Here is a 27500-nt window from a genome sequence, read left to right as displayed (position 1 = left end):
TTTTACATCATCACATCTTTCTATTTAAAACAGAATGCCGATTGTAATTATGCTGTTATACTCTCGGCACTTGCCATTTAACTGTACTGAAGTCTATTTGCCATTTCCTGGCTTTTTTTAGGTCATCTCTATCATCTCAGTCGAGATGACCTAATAATAACAGTCTCGAAGTCTATCCGTCCGTACGTCCGTCCGTCCGTACATCCGTCCGTCCACAATGAAACCGAGTGGAGACAAATAACCAATAGTGGAATGGATAGAGGTCGATGAGACATGCACAACGATATAACTTTCAAGGTCGTCCAAGGTCGAGGTCAACGTCATGAGGCTGTCAAAGTTGTGAAAATCGTCGATTTCAAATCGTATCTCCTCCCTCATTTATCAAGGGAGATCAAATGTTATTAGTGATTCAGATACTATGGACGATTATCCAGAACAACACGAGCCATTTTTTTTGAAATTTGCTCTCGTTCCGATTTTATAGCCCTTCACACTTCGCTCTGATTCCCCGTATGGGCCGTTCATAAAGTACATACAAAAATAAAAGTATTAACTTAAGAACCGGAACTCTCCGAGACAAATATTACATTTGAAGCTTTTGTCAGATTTAACTAAAACAATGGAACACAAGTTTATATGCCCACTTACTTTCATTTATGACATTAACATTGTCTTGAATGTCAATTTGTACTTTTATTTTCATAAATGACATGCTGTGATATTAAAAGAAAAAGGTAAATTACACCGCTAGGGACTACATCGCCATGGCTTACAAACATCGGTTCATAAGGAACTGCTGGCTTTGCAAGCGATTAGCGATGTATGAGGGGGTGGGTGGATGGTCACTAGCCTGCATACAGAGGGGGGGGTGGTTTTGAAACCCGGAAGTAGAGCGTACGTACTTTATGAACTGCCCCTATTCCAGTCTGGCACAGAGTTACTTTCAACCTCTGGCAGAAATGACCGGCACTCCCGCTCGGGTGTATTTTATTTTTTGTATACACTGTCGAGGCTCATGTGAGAGCTAACACACAGAACGTACAAGGGGAGCAGGCGACAAGAGGGGTGGGAGAGAGAAGGAAGGGAAAAGAGACATGAGGAGATCTGTGGAAGGGAGAGGGATGGGGTGGGGTACACAGTGTAAACAAGATGGACACAACAGGGACTTTCAGGTCCTTACATGACGGGGACTTTCAGGAAGGAAAGCAGGGAATTTGAAGGTGGTTTTGGGGTGGATTAGTGGGGGTAGAAAAGATTGTGGTTTTGGATGGGGGATTGTAGTGAAAGATAAGAGATTGTGGTGAACAGCTGTTTTGAAGACCTTGAGAGAAGAGTTTGATTGAAGAGTGTGGGAGTCTGTTCCAAAGGCAGGAATAAAAGAGTGAAGGTGAGTGGTCATTCTTGATTTTGGTAGTTTTACCAGAAGGGGGTTGCTGGCGGACCTTGAGCGCCCTGTAGAAATATGTGGGGGACATGTCTCAGATAGAGCAAAGGGGTGAGAGGGTGGGAGGGGGCAAGGCCAGAGAGGAGACGGTGGAAGGCAGAAAGACCATTGACCTGCCTGAGGTGAGAGAGTGAGAGACCCAAAGACTCAGCCTCATCGCGGGAAATACCAATGATCCTAAATGCCTTGGTTTCCACAGCGTGAATCTGAGAAAGGTGAGAGGCGGGAGCACCAGCCCAGAGGGGAGAGCAGTACTCCATCAGGCTGTGGACGAAAGTTTGTATGTGGTCAGGAGCTCAGTGTGCCAAAGAAGGACTTTGCACGATGGAGGATGCCCAGTCGATTTGAGGGATGACATGGTATGGCAGGGGGTGGAGCCATCAGCAAAGAAATGAAGAGGTTTTTCCAGAGTCAGAGAGATCATTGATGAAAACCAGAAAAAGAACAGGGCCCAGAACACTGCTTGGAGGAACTCCAGCCTGGACTGGAAGAGGGGATGAGTGATTGGCTTTCGAGGCCAGCTTGGAAATGTGGCTTCCTGAGGAAAGATCATGGAAGATAGTGGGACCTAGAATCTTGAATGAAAGGACTTCTTCAAAAGGATTGTTGAGAAAGTCGATGTGGGGGAGGGGGGAGGGGGTCCAGACGGTCCTTTCGGAGAGACATCGTGAGAGTGTGAGATTTGTCAGGGTTGAACGATATGTTCCACGTGTTGGACCAGCTTGTGATTTTATCCAGATCTGCAGAGTGTGTTTCGGCTGCCGCTTGTCGATCTGAGGGATGACAGATAGTATGGCAGAGGGTGGAGTCATCAGCAAAGAGATAAAGAGCATTTTCAAGAAAGTCAGAGAGATCATTGATGAAAACCAGAAAATGAACAGGACCCAGAACACTGCTTTGAGGAACTTCAGCCTGGACTGGAAGAGGGGATGAGTGAACTCCATTAAGGGCCACACATTGGCTGTGACAGGAGAGGAAGTCTGAGAGCCATGAGTGGGAGATGTCCTTTGATACCATAGGAAGAGAGTTTGTTGAGGAGGGCAGGGTGCCGGATCATATCGAAGGCACGTGATATGTCTGGGGAGATGGCTCTGATTTCATGTGTGGCATTGAGGATCTCCATCTATTGTTGGGAGAGCAGATGCAGCATATCCAGGGTAGAATGACCTGGTCTGATGCCAAATTGATGATCGGAAATCAAGCCATTGGAGAAGAGGGAGGGTTTTTTAAATGTCTGAAGCGATGATGGAGTCCATAACCTTGCTGATGATTGGGAGAAGGCTGAATGGTCTGTCGTTAAAGGGATCTGTTTTTACACCTTTTCTATGTCGAGCGGTAATGTTTGCATTTTTTTGTCACTCCTGGAATATATATATATATATATATATATATATATATATATATATATATATATATATATATATATATATATATATATACATATTTCCTTTGACCTTTTTTTATTGCATTTGAATTATGGAGTTGAATACTAGAACACAAATCACCTTGGAAGCCAAGGCTCATGTAAGAGCTGAACGACAGAGTAGAATGTCATGGTGTCTCTCAAACCCAAATAGTATGTGAATGGGGAGCACCAGGGAGGGAATGTAGGTCTGCGCAAGTTCAAATGCTTCCATGCAAGTTTGGGAGTGCCCATGAGGGCCATATTCCTCAATAGAATCTCAATGTCTGCATCTGATCCCATTTATCCTCATTATTTACTTTACCCCTCCACTTTGAATGAAATCCATAACTGGTTTTAATTGTTATTTGTGTAGTTTAAAAGTTTGCACATGCACATGAACAACATGTATGCATTTGATTGTACATTTTAACATTATCCTGTGTTAAAAACTAATTGAAAAGTCAAATCAACAAATGTTACAACTTTTAAAAGGCTGACTTCGATTGGGGAAAGGAGGGGGGAGCATTTTCCTCAACGGTTGTGTTTGTTACCCCACACAGACGAAGCAAAAGGTGGGGTTAAGAAGTTCACTTCTGTCTGTCTGTCTGTCTGTGTTTATCCTTCTGTCTTCAAACATCAGTTTGTGATTGAAGAACAATTTGATTTCAATTGGAATTGCAGTACTTTGGCCCTGAATTTGTCCTGATCACACATGTGCAGAGAGGAGTGAGATAATTGTTTCACTTTGTCTGCCTGTCTGGCAGTCAAACAAAATTGAAAATCATTCCAAACAGGAAAAATAAATTTTCCAGACATCATAAAGGATATGCACAAACAATAGGCATGAATAACGAATGTAATGTCATAAATATGATGGTGTATAAGATGCTGTATGAACGGTGGTAAACTCTTGGAATATATATTTTTTTCTTTGACTTTTAAAATCCTTTTTTTAAAAAAATTTCATTTGAATTATAGAGTTGAGCATAAGAACACAAATCACCTTTTTGCCACTTTCAAAACCTTTCTGTTTAGCAGTACAGTACTTGTTTTCCATACAATTGTGAATGTGTGCAAAACCTTTCGTTGTGAACAGCAAAACATTTTTGAAAGCAACAGTGAGTGTACCTTACAAGCCTTGTTGAATATGCAAACAGATTGTAATTGGATTACAAACAAATTATCATGGATAAGTGTCATTATTTACAAATACCACTTTAACTGCCTTACAGATGACTTTTTAACTTGCATATGACAAGGAGGTGTACTTAATTATTCCCTATCATTTTTTTTTCCCTATGGTTTCCTGAACTTAAAAGAAAATCTAACCCTTGGTATTGAAGTCTGTTCTTTTCTGAATTGTCTAATAAGAACTATCATCAGGTTGCTAATTGATCCATCCCTTGTTTACAGGGTTTGTTCTCCTCCACAAACCACAATAATTAGCTCTTTCCACCCATCCACACCGCCAACAACCGGACAATGAGTCTGGTATGATGGAAATTGCTTCACATGTGCTGCCTCACAGCTTCCTCCACAGCAAGGGAGTCAGGAACCCTGTGGATGGCTTAATGGCACCCATTGCTTGACCTATTGCCTCAAAGTCCCAATCAGTGTTGGGATGACATATGTGTTCTGGAGAATGTTGTCTTTTTTTTCTTTCTTTCTTTTTCTTTTTACAAAATCAAAGCTGATGGAAGTCTTGATGTTCATCATCAACTTTCTGTTTTGTGATATAAAAATTATTTGTACCCGTATTATTAACTTAACTTAACCAGGCTATTTTGTCCACTGAGAGACGAAGGCCTCCCTCAACATGGTGCATTCTGTTCCACTCAATGCAATCTGAGGCCGTTGTACTCCAGCAACCTCTCCATATGGTCTACCTTTTTCTTCCAGGGTCTTATCTAGGGTGCCAGTTTATAACTGTTGTTGTCCACCGGTTTCCCTTCTTTTTACCTCTGCCACCAAAGGTGAAGGAGGTTATTAGTCCATGGGCCAGACCAGATTTGGGTACCATCTCCGGTGGCAAAGTCTCACTATGTTTTTTTTTTGATAGTTTAGGAGCTGCAGATGAGGAATTGAGGTGATAGCAGTGTGAAATTGGCAGCTTTCTGGTAGTTTTCACCTCTCAAACATCACCCTACCGCTATATTTTGAAGACCAAAATTTGGGGGTAGGGGAAACTAAAATGACTGTAGTTTCGCTCTGGATGGGTCAATCTTAACAATATACCACTCATAATGTCTGTCTATGTACCCTCTATCAAAACCAAGAAGGTTTATGCAAAATATTTCATTATGTAGATCACCAGAGGTCAAAAGGTCATCAATTTTAGGGGTTGCCCAAAAGTGACCATTGGGCAAGTCATGTTGCTAGAATAAAGTAACAAATCACCCAATGGTGATTTAAACACTTGGAATGCATATTTTATAGGTCTTCAGATGATTCTAAGGGGACATAATTATTGAGTTGCTTTTGCAAAATTTTATTTCAGAGCAATTGATTTTGAACTTTCTGTTGTAAATACTTTGTAAATAGAATACAATTGTTCTATTGAACAATTGAACTATTGTAAATACCTAAAATCCAGGGTTTCGTGGGTAGGGGAAACCATAATGACTGTAGTTTTGAAGTGGATTGACCAAAATTGAAAATCTAATACTCAAATTGTATGTGTATGTACGCTCTATCATAGTGACACTAGATTATGCAAATTATTTCAATATGTAGGTCATCAGAGGTCAACCAAAGGTCACAATTCTAGAGGTAGCAAAAATAGCCCAGAAGAACATGTATTTGACTAAAACACAAGTAATGAATGAGGGAATGGTGTCTCAATAGTTATAGAATGCCGATTTCTGAGGCTGTGTGAGACGATTATGATGTTTTTATTGACTCATTTTGGTTTATAAATGTGATATTGACATAAAATCTGCTTATGATTTCCAGGGTTTCAAATTAACGCATGCTCCTCTTAGTTTCGAGTTTACTCAATAGATGGCAATATTCAAGCTTTTGTTGTAAGTTTCATCTTGAGAATTTGATCATCAATGTAATCCATCTTTTCACATCTTCTAGTTGACATACGATCAAACAATGCAGGTAAGATTGTAAGGACAACTTCCTATATCTCAGACAGGCTGCATCTTGTAACCTTACATCTCGTAATATAAACAGAAAGGTGTAATTAACAGAAAGTACAACCGTGCTGTTCGAATGCACAAACTCATGAAGGAAGCGTTGATGAGAATTGTGTGGAATGGATTCTTACAGTGGTTAGGTCAAAGAGAAGATGATTGTCTGAGTGAAGCTTTAACTGTTCTAAAAGACTTTGCCAGTGATGTATCTCATGAGACACTAGATGATGCCATGTCTAATGCTTCATGCATTCGCATTATTCACCTTTTCCAACAGTACCGCGCCTTCCTCAAGAATGACAATGGCAGCCTATCAGCATTTTGGATATCTTATCTAGATATGGTCGAGGTTGTGCTTGGTTTGTTGTGGGCAACAAGAGAAGGGGATTGGCTTTTGCACCTGGCCTCAATCAGAGACATGATCCCATGGTGTTTTGCGTATGACCGTTTAAACCATGCCAGATATTTGACATTCCACTATGTACAAATGTCGTCGTTAGATAATCATCATCCTGAAATGTATGAATACTTCATGAACGGAGGATTTTCTGTTCAAATAGGAGCTGATAGTCCGTTTGGCAAAATAACAGTGGACCAAACAATTGAAGAAACAATGAATAAGGATACCGAGACGTCAGGTGGCACAAGAGGCTTTAGCTTAAACCCAGGTGCAATTCGTCATTATTACGTAAATGCCGAATACCACAGCATGTTTCTTCATAGCCTAAGAGCAATGCCAGGAACTCGTTCCTCCACTTCGATCCAAACAGATTTGCAGAAAAAGAGAATTGAAAAAGACGACTCAGCCGTCCAATCACTCACTAATCTTATTCAGAACTCTTTAATAAATCCCTACAGATCAGAAGAGGACTCTCTCGTGAACATTTCTACCGGCACATTGGCCCCAGCAGATGTTGAGAAGGACCTTTTCACTGCTCAAAGCATTGGCAAAAAGGCATACCAGAAGTTCAAGACTGATCCTCTTGAAAAGGAGGCACCGGATGCTGTAGATTTCCATGCAACTATTAAGAAGCAAAAGCTAAAGACATTTGCAAATGTTTGTACAAAAATGTGCAATGGAAAGGGAAAGAGGTCATCCTACGAGCAGATCGCAATCTTTTTGCCAGAATGATTGTTATCGCACAAGGTCGTGAGCTGGACATGCAGGAGGTTCTGTCTCATCCACTAGGCCCATTACCATGGGCGTTGGCAAGTCAAGATGGGTCGCTAAGGAAGACTGAAAAAGCAGCACTAATGACGAAAATTGGGGAAAACGTACCTCCTGTAGAAGCCCTCCCACAGAACTCAGCAGGCATTCTTGATGGCATGAGCATTGTGCAGAAGTTAAATGTGAAAATTAGCACATTTGCTGAGGTTTCAACGTCTGTCCTGAAAGTTGTCTTGAGGGAAGGTGCGATGAGTCAACTAATAGATGTTGTATTTGATGTGTATAAGGAAAGCTCCATCAAGAACGTAGAAAGGCTCAAAAGGGGATCAGGCAGCGGCATCAAATTCAGCAGCATTGCGCCAGGACACAAAATAAAAAAATGGAGGAACTTCTTATCAGAAGCTGACAATAAGACAAAACTTATTGAGTTTCTGGTTGCAGTTGGAAAACTGAAAACAAGAGGAACCTGATTAAAGACAAAGTTCTTCTGGTGACATGTGGATAAGATTTGACAAGATATTTAACGGTGGGAGTTGTGAAATGGGTGAACTTGAGTCCTCTCAAGAAGAGGCAGACACACGGTTAATACTTCATGGATATCAAACTGTCATTTTTATTTCTGAGGACACAGATGTATTTGTGCTATTACTTTCCTTTGCAAAGGACATTCCAGCTACCTTGTACCAAAATAGGGGAACAAAGACACGTACTCAATTTGTGGACATTTCCCTACTTTGGTTATCCCTTGGAGATGAACTAGGTGGTGCACTTCTCGGCTTTCATGCTTACATTGGATGTGACACTGTAAGTTCCTTCGTTGGGCGAGGCAAAACAGGACCATTGGACAAAATGCAATCAAACGGTGAATTCCAATGTGCCTTCTCCAACCTTGGAAGTGCATGGGAGATATCAGATCAAATGTTTGATACCTTGCAACATTTCACGTCTCAAGTATGCATCGTCCACAAAAACTGTACAGGTAAATCAACTCCGATACGAGGTGTTCTTTCCCAAAAGAGGGGAAATAGAGTCAAACCTTATTCCACTTTGTAAAGATAATCTAACAAAGCATGCCCTCCATGCCAATTATCAGGCAGGAATTTGGAAGCAAAGCCTGAAGACAAAATCAGTAATTCCTGATCCAGACGGAAATGTATGGGTAAAAGATGATAGCAGTTCAATTGCCATCGACTGGATGGCCGGAATTCTGGCACCTGAAGCTGTGTTGGAAATGATGGCCTGCCAGTGCAAACGAGTTTGCAAAAAGGGAGAGTGTGGTTGCATAGACAATGGGTTTAAATGTACGTCGATGTGTAAATTACAAACTTGCGAAAACCAGCGAAATGAGGAGCATGAACTAGAGATGACAGTTGATGTTGAATCAGATTGCAATGATGATTATGATGATGATGATGATGATAAATATTGAGAACTCAAAATACTGAGGTTACTTTCCAAGCCCTCAACATTACCTAAAGACATCCAAAATATAATTTCTGGAAGTTGATATTACTTTTTGTTCATTTTTACTACTTTGTTTTAGTAGAATAAGTTGTGCTAAAGACGATTTTGGCAGCCTCTAAAATTTGTGACCTTTTGACCTCTGGTGACCTACATATGGACATAATTTGCATAATCTTGTGTGATTATGATAGAGGGTACATAGACATACGATTTGAGTGGTAGATTATCAAATTTTCCCTATCCACTCCAAAGCTACATTCATTATGGTTTCCATGACCCACGAACCCCTTGATTTTAGGCATTTACAACAAGAAACGGTTCAAAATCAATTGCTCTGAAATAAAATTTTGCAAAAGCAACTCAATAATGTCCTCTTATAATCACCTGAAGACCTCTAAAATATGCATTCCAAGTGTTTAAATCACCATTGAGTGATTTGTTACTTCATTCTAGCAACATGACTTGCCCTATGGTCAATTTTGGGCAACCCCTAAAATTGGTGACCTTTTGACCTCTGGTGACCTACATAATGAAATATTTTGCATAAACCTTCTTGATTTAGATAGAGGGTAAGTAGAGGATATATGGGGCTTCTGAGGCAACCATGCAAATGAATGGGGTGAAGGGGGAAAACTATGAATTAAACCCTGAAAACCCCAAAACAGTAGACTGATTCCTCCCCCACCCATTCAAATGTATAGGCTAACCTTTCTGACTCGAGGTCAATCAGGACAAAACAGAAGAATGATTTTCTCCCCAAACAGGAGACTAATTCCCCCCATACAAATGTATAGGCTAACCTTTCTGACTCGAGGTCAATCAGGACAAAACAGGAGAATGATTTTTTTCCCATACAAGCTCATGTTAAATTGCCTTTGGGTTCAAAAAACCCAACCCCATCTGACTCAGCCCATCAGGTCAAAAGAAGAGATTGATCTCTGCCCCATTACTTACTGATTTCCTTTTATATTTTCACTCCATTCAAAGTGATCCAATAAATATTTGTCCATGTTCTATCCGAGGTAATAAATTAATTTTCCGATTACATTCATCACCATCGAGTATATTCACAAATATTATTTTGGAACTTAGGCCTGAGTTATTTTATAACTTGGTTTACGGATCCGCCGACGGTATATTTGCCAAAATGAAATATAAATATAAAACACATTTTTAGCCTTTTATATTTATACATTTTCCGCCGAAGGTGCAAAAGTTTCAAAACCCGAAATGTAAACGTCGGCATTTATTTTCAAAATATAATTTAGTGTGTGCGCGCCAAAATGCCGAGTCACCTTTAACCGAGCTGTGCAGTCGAGCTGCGCAGTTGTCTTCGGTCATGGCGTCTGAGCAGTGGCCTGCGTGGTTCAGATTGACTGTTGTTTCTGGGGCGAAAGTGATTGTTTTATTATTTATTTATTTTTTCTATACCTTGTCGAGGCTCGTGTGAGAGCGAACACACAACGCACATCATGGGGGACATGAGACAAGAGAGGAGAGAGTGGGAAGGACAAAACAGTGGGGAACAGAGACATTAGGAGATCTGTGGAAGGTAGAGGTATGGGACAGGGAACATGGGGTATACAAGATGGACATTACAGGGACTTTCAGGAAGGAAAGCAGGGAATTTGAAGGAGGTGGGCTTGGGTGGATTATCGGGGGTAGAAAAGATCAAGGATTTGGATGGGAGATGATGAGAGATGGTGGTGAACAGCTGTTTTGAAGGCCTGGAGGGAAGAATGGGAAAGAATAGAGTGAGGAAGTTTATTCCAAAGGCGGGAAAAAAGAGGAATGAAAGAGTGAAGATGAGCAGTGATTCGTGATTTTGGTAGTTTTACCAGAAGGGGGTTGTTGGCGGACCTTGACCGCCCTGTGGAAATGTGGTGGGGACAAATCGCAGAGAGAGCAGGGGGGGGCGAGGCTGGAGAGGAGACGGTAGAAGACAGAAAGACAACCTACCAACCTGCGGTGATTAAGTGAGAGGCCCAAAGACTCAGCCTCATTGCGAGAGATGCCAATGATCCGAAATGCCTTGGTTTCTACAGCATGAAGCCGAGAAAGGTGGGAGGCAGGAGCACCAGCCCAGAGTGGAGAGCGTTACTCCATCAGGCTGCGGACAAAAGATTTGTAAGTGGTCAGGAGCTCAGGTGGGCTGAGGAAGGACTTTGCACGACGGAGGATTCCCAATCGGCGACTGGCTTTGGAGGGGAGGTTTGAAATGTGGTTTTTCCCAGGAAAGGTCATGGCAGATAGTGAGACCCAGAAGCTTGAAAGAAAGGACTTCTTCCAGAGGATTGTTGAGAAAGTGGATGGGGGGGATTTTCTAAACGGTCCTTTCGAAGAGACAAAGTGAGAGTGTGAGATTTGTCCGGATTGAAAGACATGTTCCATGTGTTGGACCAGTTTGTGATTTTATCCAGATCTGCAGTGAGCGAAGAAGCTGCTGCTTGCCGGTCTGAGGGATGACCGATGGTATGGCAGAGGGTGGAGTCATCAGCAAACAGATATAGAGGATTTTCCAGAGAGTTGGAGAGATCATTGATGAAAACTAGAAAAAGAACAGGGCCCAGAACGCTACCTTGAGGAACTCCAGCCTGGACAGGAAGAGGGGATGAAGGAACTCCATTCATGGCCACACGGTGACTGTGACTCATGGCTCTGTGAGCCATGAGTTGTTAAGAAGTATGTCAGCGGTATAAATTTGAGTGACTGTATTGGTGATTTATTTACGCAACATCTTGACGACGAATATTCTGGCCGAACTATTGCATCAATTCAATGCAGCAGCAGGGATGATTCGCACGCTACTCTCGATCGTGCCGATTTTGTTTCCATCGAAAGTTGTACACCACTGTTCGTATTGAAAGATTTCGGTGCCAAGTACGTCAAAGTTTCCCTGTGAGATGCTGATATTCAGCCTTCAACGGACCAGAAATCAGCCTTTGATGTGCTCATGGGGATAGGGAGACGGTACGATCAGATGCCCACTGAAAACTAAGCTGGTTGTGGCTCTGATTGACCGTTTTGAGCGTATTGACTCCGAGTAGACACCTTTTTTAACCATATCCAGCACTATGCACTGGTGTGCACGCACACATATACGACTTGGACTAATTTTCTCATCATTGTTTCCATTTGTTTGATGATCCAACAGGTTCCTATAAGAAAAACATGCCAGACTATATTGTAAAAACAAGTTTTAATCCTTCTTTATTGTTTTTCACATCAGATGATACAGTGAACAATGGCATCCTGCATTTGAATGGTTTTCCATCTTCAATGTTTTCTTAGATCCTCCTGGTCCGGGATTTATATTCATTCCCTCCCTCCCCACCTCCCCTTGTCTTTTCCATGGAGCATCCGAAAAAAATGATAAAAATATATAATTTCTAAAAATTAAAATTATATTTATATTTATATTTCGACCGACTGACTCTACATTTCAGCTGAAGAACTGCGTAAACCAAGTTATAAAATAACTAAGGCCTTCGTTCTTGGTTTATGTCTTTGTTGAGCAGAAATAAAATGATAAACTTCTATCAATGCTCTTGTTTGACCACCTCCTGAGCCACACATTTTTCTTAAGCCACGCCCACTTTTCCTTTAACCACACCCACTTCCCCAAAGCTCCACCCACTCTCCCTAAGCCCTCGCCCACTTTTACTAAGGACCACCCTCTTTTGTGAGGACCACTTACTCTGACATCATTTCCAGTTAATCTCTGACTCACAAGGCTTTCCTGGAATTGACCAGGGAATTTCCAAAGGAAACCACACCCACCAGTCTTTCTATATAAAGGCTTGAAACCCAGACTGAATTTAAACATATTTTTACTTTTACTGAGAATGGACTGCTGTGCTGAGCTTGAGTGGGATAACTTTGGAGTTCCTTGGCGTTCTACTACTTGTATGGAACTAACCCTTCAAGTTGATGAATTGGATTCAAACCTCTTATCTATTGAGGTAAGATTTTCTTTTCCTATTTGCAGAGTTTGATTTAAGCATATAATAATTTAATAAATAAATCACTTAATACATTAATATTTTCTCTCACAGGAAATTGTATCCGAAATACAAAATGAAAATACTGCTTTTTCCACAACTTGGGGCGAAATTACTGGTTTGGTCGAAGACCTTATGAGCAACCAAGACCCACAGAACGAGCTCGACCTTGACGACCCAACCAAAGAGTTATACCTTGGAGACCCGCAAAATCCTGAAAAAGAGTTTTACATCGATGGTACTCACTGTGAGTTATCAAGACAATACCCACTGAACAAGTTATACCTTGATGAGCCAGAATACAAGTTTTACCAAGAAGACTCACAAATTTCAGAAATTTTGAAAAATGGAGATTTCCTTAATGATCCACAGTTATACTATGTGAGATCAATCACCAAAACCTATAAAAATTGGAAAAATGGAGTTTTCCTTGATGATCCACAGTTATACTATGTGAGATATATCACTGAAACCCATAAAAATTGGAAAAATGAAGTTTTCCCTGATGATCCACAGTTATACGATGTGAGATTTATTGCTGAAACCCACAATATTTCTAGAAATTGTGATTCTACCTTGGAGTAGATGGTTATATTTTTGGAGACTTGAAATGTGGGTTCTGGCTTGATAACTCACAATGTGATACATGTATTGGAAACTCAACAGGAATGTGGTTATACCTTGGAGACTTGGAAAGTTGGGTTTATTTTGGAGACTTGAAATGTGGTTTCTACCAAGAAGACTCTTGGGGATCTCAACCTATCGATGTGGTTCTTTGTTGGATGGTGCTTGATGAGAGCAATATCAAGAAAGTTCTGGGAAGAAAGTGCAGGAAAGTTCTTATTCCCACTTTCTACTTCATCAAACCTGAAGGCCTTAAAAGACAGAATTGGAAGAAGAGAAAAAAAAAAAAAAACATTAAAAAAAATATATTGTTAGTTCTGGGAAGAAAGTGCAGGAAAGTTCTTATTCCCCCTTTCTACTTCATCAAACCTGAAAGCCTGAAAAGATAGAATTGGAAGAACAGAAAAAAAAACATTAAAAAAGATTATGTTGGGTGAGGGTTGGGTTGGGGTGGAGCTTGTGTGGTGTGGGGTTTGTGTTTGTGTGTGTGTGTGTGTGTGTGTGTGTGTGTGTGTGTGTGGGGGGGGGGGTTTGTGTGGGTGGAGTCAAAAAGGGGTGGAGTTCAAAAATGGGTGGAGTCAAAAAAAATAATTTCAATTTATCTTTGGATTTTGTAACTCCTGTGAATAAAATGAACCTAAAATCTCTTCCCCCTTTAAATCATATACCTTATAAGTCCAAGGAACTGTATCTATCACATCAACAATTTAAAAAAGCTCATTTGTCCATCGTTTAGTATAAACTTTTTCAAAATGAGATGTCCACCTATATATTCTTACGATATCTCCAACTTTGAACTGACAATCTCTTTTTCATATTTTAATTTTGTAAATGTTTCTGATGGTTTTGTATTCATTGACGTGTGAATCGTGTCATTATACTTCTCCACAATATGCTGAATAAAAGATGACCATTGTTGTGAACCGAGTTGTGTGAATTTTTGACCATTGTTGTGAACTGAGTTGTGTGAATGTGAATATAGTCTCTCTTTTAAAGTGCGATTAAAGCGCTCGATAACAACCGCTTTTCCTTCATTAAAGGTACTGTATAAAGTAATGCTGTTATTTTTTTTTTTCGAAAATTCATAAATGTCTTATTATAGAACTCTCTACCCTCATCAGTCCACAATTTTTTGGGTTTTCTCATACTTTTATTAAATATCTGTTGAAAGGCTAACATAAGAGTATTACCTGTTTTGTTTTTTAAAGGGACAACCCATGCATATCTACTCCTCAAATCAATAACGGTTAAAGCATACTTGTACCCCTTATCATTATTGAGTTCAATCAAATCAGTAGACCAGATATAATCAACTTCCTTGGAATAAACCTTCCTTCTATGAAACTTTGTGAATATAGGTTTATGTAATTCATCAGCTAATTGTTCTTCAGTCTTAATGACATCATCAGAGCCTATAAGTTTTTTGAATTTCCAAGCCCACGTTTCAGTTTAGTACTGATAATCTTCTTCACGATGAACCTATCAACTTTTTCTCTCAAGGTTGGATTTTGTATCAGAGACAAATTATACAACATTTCTCTATCGGCTTCATGCTTTACTTCCAATGTCGTGGTATTCCCATTGATTGTGGTATTCTTCATCAACCCTATTGATGGGTTTACTCCATGGTTTAGGATTGTCTGCCTCATCTAATCTTTTATCCAAGTTTGTACCTGGACCACAGAAAGAATACCCTGGTAGATGTGATTCCCCTGGTATTCCAGTAGTTGTAAATTTACTTCCTGATAAAAAATTTTTTTACATCTCCTCCATGTTTGTGCTTGGAGATAAATTGACTCTTTTTTGATCCACACACCGAACATATACCTTTTTGTATAATCCTGTTATTTTTACTTTTAAAAGATGTGATATTTTTAGTATTAGTGTTATTTTTACATTTGAGACAACTCATTTATTTATGAGAAAAATTAATGCAGAGTCCAAAAACCTTCTTAGTTTCCACCATGCACATTTGAATCTTAATTTTTAAAACATAAAGGATCCTCAGAAATGTCTTCACTCTCTCCTCCATGTATTTAAGAAAAAAATGAAAAACTTTTATGAAAGTCAATCACACCAACATCATCAATAATATAATCTTTATCTTCACTTTCTCGTTTATATCTTCTCCCTGAAAATGATGTTAATAGTCTTGTCAAAAATATTTCGAATAGACTTGTCAATTCTTTGTTTTCCTCCTGGGTGCGTTGACATTTATTTATTTTCTGTAATACCCCCAATCTTTTTTTAATCTCACTGGTTTCCATATTTTTATATTTATTTATTGTCTCTCTTTCCTCCCTCTTCTCTCTTTCCTCCTTCTCTCTCTTCTCTCTTTCCTCCTTCTCTCTCTTCTCTTTCTCCTCCTCTCTTTCCTCCTTCTCTCTCTTCTCCCTCTCCTCCTCTTCTCTCTCTTCTTCTGTCTCATTTTCTTCCACTCCTTCCTCGTCCCTTACTATCCTTGAATCACTTACACCCCATAGAATATCATACATATATTCATCAGGATTTCTTGTTATTCCTGTATCCAAAATAATTTTTTTACAACAGGAAACCAATAAAGTTTCTTCTGGATTTCTAAAAGAGCGTTACGTTTTCTTAGCTTTATATTTTTTTCATTATTTAACATTTTAATTAAATCTAAAGTTGTCGGTTTATCCACATCAGTATAAAGCCAATATTTTCTTGAAAATACCTCATTCTTATGTTGTAGAACATATTTATTAAAATACCGAATACCCTTTTCTTGAAGGTTTGCTTGGACACAGAAATGATCATTTTCTTGAAGCTTTCTTGCTGTGATTTATGTATTAGAAATATATGACAGAATAATATTATGACACGAAACACCTCCCCATCTTCCCATAGTTAAATCATTTTGTATTTCCTTACTTATTATATATAATCCTGTTTTTTCTGTTTTCATGGAATAAACTAGGGCAAAACCATTATTAAATTTACCCTTATTAAATTCTTTTATTTGTTGTTTACTAATCGTGCTTCCACAAAACTCATTCTCAGCACCAAGTGGATAATATTCTTCCTTATGAGACTGAATTAAATTGTTCCAGGTCTTCTACATCAATTTTAAATGACCAATTATACCCTAAATCATTCATATCATACCCCCATTGTTCTATTCTCATACAAACGATACGCCCTTCTTTATAAAAAATTATTTTAATTCGAACTGTGAATTCTGTATGACCTGGAGATAATATCAACACTTCTGTATCTTTGAAATACACGGCCGTTTTATTTAAAGATGTATATTGTGATAAATCGCTTAATCTCACCAAGTCATTCGCGTCAGTCGGGCTTGGATAATTTTTTAATTTATAAGCATTTTTCATGTTAATATTTTTGGTTATATTATATTTATGTCATTCAGCCTGTGCCTTTGTGTAATAATTTGATAAATCAATATCCAGTTCTTGAGATACACCAAAGATAGAACCATCTTTACCAACATAAGTCATTTATATTAGATTAAAAATAATATCATAAAATTTTTTATTATTGTTGAGTTGAAATAACACATATAGACATAATTGACCACAACACTTGGAATTTAATTCTTGGACTTGAAATGTTTGATAAACACCATTCTGTAAGAATTTTATGACTTCAACAGGTGGTGGAAGACCAAAACTATCAAAATAATATTTGTCTTGACTATTAAAAATACAAACCCAATGAGAACCGTTCCCCTTATTATCTTCTAAGTTCATAATAATATTCTTTGTATGTTTCGGCACATTTGTTAATTCATCTCTCATACAAATAACCACATGATGAATTTTTAATTTCTTACAATATTTGACAAGTTGTAAATTTGATGTTGTATTCTTTCCAAATTCTTTAAACCACTCATCAATGCTCATTTATTTATTAGAAAGATATAATCCATTACCTCTTTTTGTTAATTTTACACCTGCTTGTGCTATAGAAGAAAGCATATCTCCAACTAACAATCTCGCTTTATCAGGCAGACCTTCAAGTTTTTCAGCAAAATCTACAATTACACCACTTCCACTAATTTCTTTCTCCAACTCTTTGTTATGTCTTTCCAATTCTTTTTGAGCCTGGAGTTGAGCCTTCCTTTCGTTGGCAGTTTTCACCGCTGTTGAAATACCACCCGTCAATGCTCCAACCGCACTTAAACCAGCAAATAAAGGAATTAGAAATGGGAGAAATCCTCCACTCGTCTCTCTTATTGAATATTTTTTCAACATTGGTTTTGTCATTTTAATTTTAAGTGAGCCAGTGTCATTCAAGATTTTAACCTGTTCTCTTTTGAGCAAAACATCAATTCTTACTGCTCCTTTTCTCTGAATTGTATTAACGTTAATCGTACAAGGCTTTTGATTTTGAACACAAGATGATAGTTTATGAAGATTGATTTGATTAACATATACCCCAGTTGGCACTTTGCCACTCATTTATTTAACAAAAAATTATGTGAGACTAATTATCACACCATTATCTGTATTAATCTGTAATTCTGTTTCTTCCAAAAGCAAACAATATGTATCAACTTCTTCACTCTCTCCTCTTTCAATGTATAGGGAAGTATCCACTCGATTAGACTTTATAGTTTCCTTTTGAGTGCTCAGGTCAAACGCATAGATTGTATACAAACTTTTAAATGCTGTCATATCCAAAATAGGTTCTTTATTTCCATTACTTTCACACACCTTTTGATAAGACTTGTATGCTTCAGAAAAATCATTTTTTTCCCAATTAATTTCCAATCTATCTCGTGGATAAAATGTTCCATCTAGAGAAACGCGAAGTTGTTTCACCTTGGCATTATCACTCAATGCATTATTCTTATCAGTCGCAGTATCACCATCCGGCTTTTTAAAAATGATCCACAGATATTGTGGCTTTCCTTCCAGAACACCCAAATTCCACGTGTGAGTAGTTTGGTTGAGTTTAACGTGTTGACATCTTCTTTTGAGGTATGATACACTGAGTGGTTTCTTTGAGTTAAGTCTTCTATTCAACATCTCTTCTGTTTTAAGATGAGGAGTATATTCACTGATATACCAACTCATTTCCTCAATTACAAATTTATTTTGATCACCAAAAGCATTACCAACACCAAAAAGCAATCTATTTTCATTATCATTCCTTTGTAGTTGAAATCTAATTTTAAGACCATACAGAACTTTATCATGATCACAAAATCCAAATATACCTTTAAGAGGAACTGCCACAGTAAAACTATTTTCTGCTTTTGTATCATCATTATACGCTCCTTTCCTTTGAGTATATCCAGGGTCTGTGTTTGTTCCCGTTGACATACGTATCAGGAATAAAACCTTCGACAGACCCCTTTCCCATTCTATCACTGAATGTATAGAGTGTAAATTTCATCATTTCAGATACAGCAGAGACATAATCAACCGCTTCAACTTCTTGTGTTCCAATATACAAACGTACACTATCAAACATTTTCCAGAAGAAATCATTTACAAGTGTAGCGTTTGTGTTATTCCCAGCTTTAGTGAATTTAAATTTACACAACAAGAAACTTTTGGAGAGATTCAAATAGGTTTGTTGATTATTTATTTCAAAACTTTTTGTACCATTCGTATTCCAGTCTGTTCCAGTTATTGCATTTACCTTGAAGTAATCTTCTTTTTTAGTGGAGTTTGAGATAATAATAGTATCATCCAAATCATAGATGCTATCAATTGCTTCCATACTTGTATTTATTTAGGAAAAAAAGATGTTAAAACTTTTGAAACCCTGATCCAAGTATTCAAATTATTTTCTGTCGTTCTTGGGGGGACAACTGAGTTTTGCCTTTCTTAATTTCTTTTATTGCTTGTAATTTATGAGATTCCTTCTGGGCATCTTTTATGCTCTTTACAGCACCTGCTACATTTTCCACAGCAGAAGCAGTTGAACCAATTAGATCTTTATGTTTAAGAATAGTTGAACCAATACCCATGAGAGTATCAATTATCCCATCTCCTCTAAATTGATGTCCAACACCCCTTTGTCTCTTAGGTTTATAGTATCCTCTACCAAGATACATACCTTCACCCTTGTAGTATGGGGAAAGGAACATCCCATCCCCTGTAATTATTTTATATTTTCCCAACTCGTGTTTCCTCACAATAACCATCGTATTTATTTATTGGAAAACTTCACGTAGGTGAATTCTGATTGATATAACTTCTCCATAAAAAGAAATCATACGATTATCTTGGTCGGTTATCCTAAAATTTACTCTGTGTATGGTTTTTCCTCACAGAGGGAGATAAACCAAATTTTTGGGTTCCATATTGAATTTATAACCAATTGGGGTTGAGTATGCGCTGAATGAAAATATTGTATTTGTTTTTTTCCATCATTATAAGCACCATCAATCAAATCACAGTGAATTAACACCGAATTTATTCCTGAGGATATTTGAATGACTATCACTGTAAAACGTCCCATTCGTTTCAATCTTTTTTGAGGAGAAACCCAATAACTCTCTAAATGAATTATCAATTGTGAAATCAACCTTGTAGTTATTTTTAACTTTAATAGTTGATTTTGAAGTATGTTTTTGAATGTCTATAACAATATTTTTTGTTTCATCACCCTGTTCTTTCATAAGACGAGCAATTTCGGAAGATATTTGAGACATCTCATATGCTCCGGGTGAGACTGTTATCGTTTTGTATCCACTTCCGGGATTATAACTAAACTTGTCATTTTTATCAGTTATATTAAATAAGGTATTATAAGTTTCCATGGACAATAAAGATGCCTCATATTCTTTTGTTGGGTCAAGTTGTAGTGGGTATGGGAATGAAGATGTGTGGTCGCTTGTTGTGAAATTAAAACTCAGGATTGTGCTTCTCATCTTATTTAATATGAGATAAAATGTCTTTAGAATGAGATTTATTAATTATTTTCATGTTCATCAACTGGTCTAAAATGGCTGATGCTTCATTAAAACAATTGTTATTTCCAGCCTTCTTACTACCTAACAACAATAACAGTCTATTAACTAATTGCGATGGGTCATTTGGAAGAAAACTAATACCTGAACCAAGGATACTTAAAGCCTGAATAATGTGTTTCTCCTCATTTTTCCTACTTTTACTAGAAATACTAACCCTATAATTTAGAGTGTTCAGCAGATCAATATATACTCTATCATCATTATTTTTCATATCCAATGGTTTATCAATATAATTTGATTCATCCCTCACAGTTGAACCTTGTCTTCCATCTTTTGTGAGAAGAAACATTAATCTCAGAGTTAGTTTAACAGGGGGTTGAGCAGAACCCAAGAACCTTAATTCATCATTAAATATCAATACCTTTTCTTGAACAAGATGAAATATTGCTGGTTGTTCTGTTGGAATGAGTCCTGCTTTGGTTTTTGAATCCGCTGAATATTCATTGTTTTGAAGAGCATTCACAATATAATCAGGGGGTCGATTTATCTCATCCAGTTGTTGAAATAAACCTTCATCATCATATACCTTTAATTCTCCTAAATGCTCTAATTCTTCCTCCGTCATTTGATCAAAATCTTTTAACATTTGAAGTTTTTTAGGAGTATATTCTACTGTGGGAACTGTGGAAACATCTTTCATTTTTTCTTGGGAAGTTTTTAAAAGTGGTTTAAAAAATTTCTCTTGTTTTCTTTCAAATGCTTCTTCGCCCGTTAGTTTCTGTCTGCGTTTCTTCTTTATGTCTTCCTGTTGTTTTACAACTTTTGAAACCAACTCTTGATGTTCCTTAAATCTTCTTGCTCTTTCTTTTGCATCCATTTATTTATTGAAAAATATCATTTAATATCTCATCTTGTTTCACAACAATATATTTGTATTTTTCAGTCGTGTGTTTCATGTAATCCCCAAATTCCTTTTTACTACATAATGTAGAACAATTGTCTATCCAAAAATTGTTTATATCGATTGAATTTAACTTGAATAAAATAAAAGTATTAGTATTGTTTCTGATGGAACGACGAGGAAGTTGAAAGTACGATTGACTAAGATAAATACAATTACAAGAAGAATGTCTCCCTCTTGTGTAGTAGCTGTCCATTACTGTTTGGTTTCTCTCATTAACACAATCATCAAAGATAACGAGGTTCTTTTTGGATTTATCCAAATCTTGGGGAGATGGTATATCATCCGTATTATCACTAAGAATACAAGTTATCGGTTTTGATTTCTTTTTACATCTCTGTGTATCACAAAATAGTTGTATTATATCTTCAATGTTATAATCATTTAGGTTTTTTTGAAGTTTAAATAAACCGATTATATCTTCTTTTTGAAGACCAGCATTAAAACCTTGTGAGAGTGGTTGATACTCTGGTTGAAAACTCGACTTTGTGAAAATTATTAAATTATCATAATCTAAAAAGTTGGGAGTGAGGAGCATCTTTAAAAGTAAGCAGGTTTTTCCACATCCACTTGAACCAACTACTATGAGCCATCTTAATGAATTTGGGAGATTTTTATGGTTGTCAAATTTTATCTTATTTTCCCAAATGGGTAAAAAATCATTCATTTATATATTTGGAAAACAGGTTATTTAATTTATTATTGGCTTTTTTCGAAACTCTATATTTTATCCTAAGTTCAGGTTTAATTTCAACATAATCCATTATTTTATTTATGCAATATCTTGTGTTGATATTTCCCTGAAAATCACATCCATGAATAATATATAACAACAATCCTTTGAGCATTTCTCGAATACGTTCAGTTTCTTCCCTTGTAAGGAAAGGTGTGTTATCACCCTCGTACTTTACATTCATTTCTCTAATCAATCTTGTAAAGTAATTCATTTTTGGTGTAAATCTAAAAGAATTATTTTCCTTTTTATATTTTTGATTATCATTAATTAGAAGATAATCACAGAATATACATTGTTTATAGGCTTTTGACTCTGTGTTTAATCCCCGTCTTTCACACGCAGGACAATTCTCAAATTTGTCATATGGAGAATCATGGAATTCAAGAGGCTCAAAATCGAGTAAACTATTCATATTTATAAAGTAAAACTTTACTTAAACTGGAATTCATCTTCGATATCATCTTCGATACTTTCAGAATCATCTATACTTTCATCACTATCGTTTGAACACAAACTCTCAGTGTCATAACTATCGTTTGAATGCAAACTCTCGGTATCATAATCACTCTCATAATCTTCAAAATCTTCAGTTGAATATTGACTCATATTTAATTAGTTGAAAAAACATTACCATCGATATTGATATACATTTTTTCATTAACAGATTCAACTGCTACATTTTTTATATTAAAGGTAATTTTAAAATGATCCTTAACTACAATTGAACGAAATGTCATTTCACCTGATATATTAACATCCTTTATTTCATCAGGATTTATATCTTTAGGGTTGTTGAAAAAAATACAAATTTCTCCTTGCATATTACAGATGGTCTTATCTTTTCTTTCTAAAGCTTCATCCATAAGGTTTTTATTTTTTGATACCTTTTCTTGTTTCATTGCTTTTTCTAGTTTTGAATATATTGCCAGAAGGAGAGGAGAAACTTTTGTTAGAGATACCTTAATTGATGTTCTTCCAGGTATACTAAAAGCCCTTCCACTGAAGTAAATTGAAGAACTCATCATATCCACCATAATTGTTTTTATCCAATAGTTGTTATATTTATCTTTGTTCAATTTTACATCCTTGACATATTTCTCAGTATCTTTAACAAATGAAGAGATTGATTGAAACTTGTCTTTTGTGTCTTGAAACATTGTATTTATTAAGTGAAAGAGTTGGAGGATAAAATGGTTTTAAGCACAGATTCACCTGTAAAATAAACGAAATTTTCATCAAGAAAATTTTAGTTTAAGCACAGATTCACCTGTAAAATAAACGAAATTTTCATCAAGAAAATTGTAGTTTAAGCACAGATTCACCTGAAAAATAAACGAAATTTTCATCAATAAAATTTTAGTTTAAGCACAGATTCACCTGTAAAATAAACGAAATTTTCATCAAGAAAATTGTAGTTTAAGCACAGATTCACCTGAAAAATAAACGAAATTTTCATCAAGAAAATTTTTTTTAAGCACAGATTCACCTGTAAAATAAACGAAATTTTCATCAAGAAAATTTTAGTTTCAGCAAAGTTTTATTATATAAATATGGTGAATACAACGTACTGCGATGTTTGTAATCACAAATATAAACATTATAGAAAACACCTCCGAACCAACAAACACACATTTAATCTATTTCATAAAATATCTCCTCTTGAGTTGGAAAGAAAACATTGTGATATCTGCTCAAAGGATGTTTTGAAGAGTAGTTATAATAGACATCTTCAATCACAAAAACACAAGAAAAATGAGTTTAAAGTAAAGGGAGACTATTATATTGAAAACACTGATGGGGCATTTAAAGGGCATATAAAAATAAGGATTTTTCAATTTGGAGAACCCGGTCCATCATAAATAGTTGAATCAATTGAAATAGTGAAACCTGATGTTGAAAAATTTATGAAAAAGACATTAAAAGAAATGAAAACTTTAAAGTTTTATATGGGAGTGAAAATGAATATGAAAAGACAAGATGAAGAACAAACTCCTTATATGAGAACAGATCTTCATTTTATAACATCATTTCAAGATTTTTTGAATAGTGGGGTTTATGAAGAACTATCAAGACAAGAGGAGGATGTTGATAATACAGTGGTAGGAAGTGGATTCAATATTAAAAAAATCATCTTTTTAGATATACACATTCTAAAATCAAACCCTCTTAAAGCTTCTTCTTATATTGAATTACCAAAAGAAATAAAACGAAAGAAGGCAGTTGTTAATATTAAGAATAATGATCATAAATGTTTTCTCTGGTCTGTTCTTGCTCACTTACATCCACCAAAATGTAATTCAGAAAGAGTAAAACAATGTATGAAATATGAGAATACCTTGGACATTAAAGATTTTAAATTCCCAATGCCACTAACAGATATTCCTAAATTTGAGAAAAAGAATAATCTTTCTATTAATGTATATGGATTAACGGATACAAACAAAGTTCAAATATTAAAAATTTCAAACAACTATAAAAATGAAGAAACACACATTGATCTTTTATATTTAAGTGTTGGAAAGAATTCACATTACACATACATTAATAATTTATCAAGATTAATCTCTTCTCAGGTATTCAGAACAGCAAACAAAATATATCCTTGTAAGCGATGTCTTAATTCATTTCATACAAAAGAACGATTAGAACAACATTCAAAATATTGTTGTAATCATAAATCAGCTGTAATTACAATGTCTGAACCAGGTGAAAAGATTTCTTTTGAAGATTATAATAAATCTATCATGCACCGATTTGTGATATACGCTGATTTTGAGTGTATCCTTAAAAAGATAAATACTGCTTCTCCTAATCCAAAAGAATCATATACAAATAAATATCAAAAACATATTCCTTGTGGTTTCTGTTATTATATCAAATCATCTGTTGGAGAAAAGTATAATAAACTTGAACATTATAGTGGAAAAAATGCTTCACAAGAGTTTGTAAAACGATTAGAAAAGGATTGTATAAGACTAACTAAATTAATGAAAGAAACAAATGAACCGATGAAATCAACCAAAGAAGAAAAATTAGAATTTAGAAAGAACAATATCTGTCATATTTGCGAGGAGGAAATCGAGGAGTCTAAAGTTAGGGATCATTGTCATCTTACTGGTAAATATAGAGGTCCCGCTCATTCCTGTTGTAATCTTAATTATAAATTACCTTCTTTTATTCCAGTCTTTCTTCACAACAGTGCCAACTATGATACACATCCATTTATAAATGAACTTTCAAAAACACCAGGGAATATTTCTGCCATAACAAACACAAGTCAAAAGTATATTTCATTTACAAAAATGATATTCACAAAACCTATAACTCGTATTAGGTTTCTTGATTCTTACAAGTTTATGGGAACACCACTAGCCAACCTCGCATCAAATCTAAGCTCCACGGGCTCTTTTCCAAATCTTAATTCATTCTTTCCAAAAGAGGAAATTCTAATTCAAGAGGAAATTCAGATTAAAGACAGAATTCAAAGCAAAGAGGAAATTCTAATTAATGAGGAAATTAATGAAGAAATTCTTTCTGAAGATGAAATTCTAATTATACAGAAAATTCGAACAAAGAATGAAATTCTAACTAAAGAGGAAATTCTGATTATAGATGAAATTCTGATTAAAGAGGGAATTCTAACTCGAGAGGAAATTGAAACAAGGAATGAAATTCAAAGTAAAGAGAAAATTCTTACAAGTAAGGGAATTTATCCTTATGGTTATATGGATTCATTTATGAGATTTAAAGAAACACAACTTCCTTCAAAAGAAAGTTTCTATAATAACCTATATGAAGAAGAGATAAGTGATAAGGAATATAAACACGCACAAGAAATTTGGAAAATATTTAAGATAAAGAACCTTTGAGAATATCATGATTTGTATCTAAAAACAGATGTTTTATTGTCAGCTGATGTGTTTGAAGCTTTTAGATCACTCTGTCAAAATAAAAATTGTTATGGATTAGATCCTGCCCACTATTTAATAGCTCCTGGTTTAGCTTGGAGTGCAATGTTGAAAATGACAAAACAAGATATAGATTTAGTCAGTGATGTAGATATGCTTTTGATGATTGAGAAGTCTAAGAGAGGTGGAATATCACAAGTATGGTCAAAAAGATATGCTAAAGCAAATAATAAATATCTTCCAAATTATGAGAGTGAAAAAGATAGTAATTATTTGATGTACTTTGATGCTAATAATTTGTATGGATGGGCAATGTCTCAATCTCTGCCTTATGGTAAATTAGAGTGGGTGGAAGAAAAGGATTATGAAAAGGCTTTGATGAATATTGTTATTTCTTCTCAAGAGGAATTGAATGAGGAAGAAGAAGGTTATTATTTTGAAGTTGATTTGAGGTACCCGAGTGATCTTCATAATAAGCATAAAGATCTTCCTTTTGCATGTGAGAAAGAAACCCCAAAGAAAGAATGGTTAAGTGATTATCATAAAAGTTTTAATATTAAAGGTAAATCAACAGAAAAGTTATTAACAACATTCTATGATAAAGAGGGATATGTTTTGCATCAAAGGAACTTGAGACAATATTTATCTGCTGGGTTGAGAGTAGCTAAAATTCATAGAGTTTTAAAATTTAAACAAAGTCCTTGGATGAAAAAGTATATTAAATTCAATACAGATATGAGAACAAATACAAAAGTAAAATTTGAAGGGGAATTCTATAAATTGATGAATAATGCTGTCTTTGGAAAGACAATGGAGAATGTTAGAAACAGGCAAAACATTAGATTTGCAACATCTTGGAAAGAAGCTTCGAGATTGATAAATAAACCAAGTTTTGAGAGAGAAGAGGTTTTTTCAGAGAACTTTTCTGCTATTCATATGAAAAAGGAAAGTATTGTCATGGATAAACCAATTTATATTGGAACAGCAGTTCTTGATTTATCAAAGATATTGATGTATGATTATTTGTATAATGACTTAAAGAAAGAGTATGGTGAAAATGTTTCATTGTTGTATATGGACACTGATAGTTTTATTCTAGATATAAAAACTGACGATGTTTATAAAGATATGAAGAAAAATATTGGAATATATGATACAAGTAATTTTAGTAAGAAGAGTGAGTTATTTTCAAAAAAGAATGAAAAGGTTATTGGTAAGTTTAAGGATGAGTTGGGTGGAAAAGTAATGAGTGAGTTTATTGGATTGAGAGCAAAGGCATATGCTTATAAGTATGGTGATCAGATTGATAAAAGGTTAAAGGGAATAAAGAAATATGTAATAAAGAAATCAATAACTTTTAGAAATTATTATAATTGTTTGATGAATAAGAAAGAAGAATATAGGAAAATGAATACAATAAGAAGTTATAAACATAAGATATATAGTGAAGAAGTAAATAAAAAGGCATTAGGAGCCTTTGATGATAAGAGATTTATTTTAGATAATGGAATAGATTGTGTTCCATATGGATATTGTTTGATAGAGTGTATAAAATAGATTGTGTTCCATATGGGTATTTTATGATAGAGTGAATAGAATAGATTGTGTTCCATATGGACACAAGTTTTAATGATGGGAAGATGGGTTAGGGTTTTTTAAGGGCTACTGCCATGTTTTTCACAATATATAAATGGTCAAACCAAGTATTAGTCAAACAAAAGAGTGGAGAAAATCTCAGT

At 35.8% G+C, this 27500-nt stretch overlaps 1 protein-coding gene across 1 annotated transcript in view; it reads right to left on the bottom strand.

Moving 5' to 3' along the window:
- Positions 1–12282: 12282 nt before the first annotated feature.
- LOC147017521 (uncharacterized) overlaps positions 12283–27500 on the bottom strand; it is a 73054-nt gene continuing 57836 nt past the window's right edge. Inside the window, exon 7 of the mRNA XM_085847239.1 lies at positions 12283–13437. The gene's annotated coding sequence lies outside the window, so the exon portion shown is untranslated. The remainder of the gene's footprint in view (positions 13438–27500) is intronic.

The sequence above is a fragment of the Eptatretus burgeri genome, chromosome 11 (genome assembly GCF_056783735.1).
Source record: "Eptatretus burgeri isolate ZD-2024b chromosome 11, Ebu_testis_v1, whole genome shotgun sequence".
NCBI classification, from domain to species: domain Eukaryota; kingdom Metazoa; phylum Chordata; class Myxini; order Myxiniformes; family Myxinidae; genus Eptatretus; species Eptatretus burgeri.
Note: the sequence above shows the minus strand (reverse complement) of the source record. Positions and strands in the feature narration are given on the sequence as shown.